The sequence below is a fragment of the Etheostoma cragini genome, unplaced genomic scaffold (assembly GCF_013103735.1).
Source record: "Etheostoma cragini isolate CJK2018 unplaced genomic scaffold, CSU_Ecrag_1.0 ScbMSFa_650, whole genome shotgun sequence".
Classification (NCBI taxonomy): Eukaryota; Metazoa; Chordata; class Actinopteri; order Perciformes; family Percidae; genus Etheostoma; species Etheostoma cragini.
Genome location: NW_023269262.1, coordinates 192 through 451, shown reverse-complemented (window position 1 = coordinate 451; position 260 = coordinate 192). Strand labels below are relative to the sequence as shown.

Genomic DNA, 260 nt, shown 5'->3' with positions numbered 1-260 from the left:
GTCATCATCACTGTTCATCATGTCATCTTCACAATTCAACATGTCATATATACAGATCCAGTGTCTTTTAGATTAATCAATATACACATCAACATTTTTTCATAAATGCATGCACACATCAACTTTCTTTCTGAATAATGCATATGAACTTCAACTTCACATCAGAAAAATGCATATATACGTCAACTTTCTTTTGAGGCAACGCCAACTCTAAACATTTGACCCCGACGTGATTTGAACACGTAACCTTCTGATCTGGA

At 34.6% G+C, this 260-nt stretch overlaps 1 non-coding gene across 1 annotated transcript in view; it reads right to left on the bottom strand.

Annotated features, from left to right (window-relative positions):
• Positions 1-219: 219 nt before the first annotated feature.
• The window catches only part of trnal-caa, a 72-nt gene continuing 31 nt past the window's right edge, over positions 220-260 (bottom strand). Inside the window, exon 1 of the tRNA in view lies at positions 220-260. This exon is cut by the window's right edge and continues 31 nt beyond it. This is a non-coding gene — a tRNA (tRNA-Leu).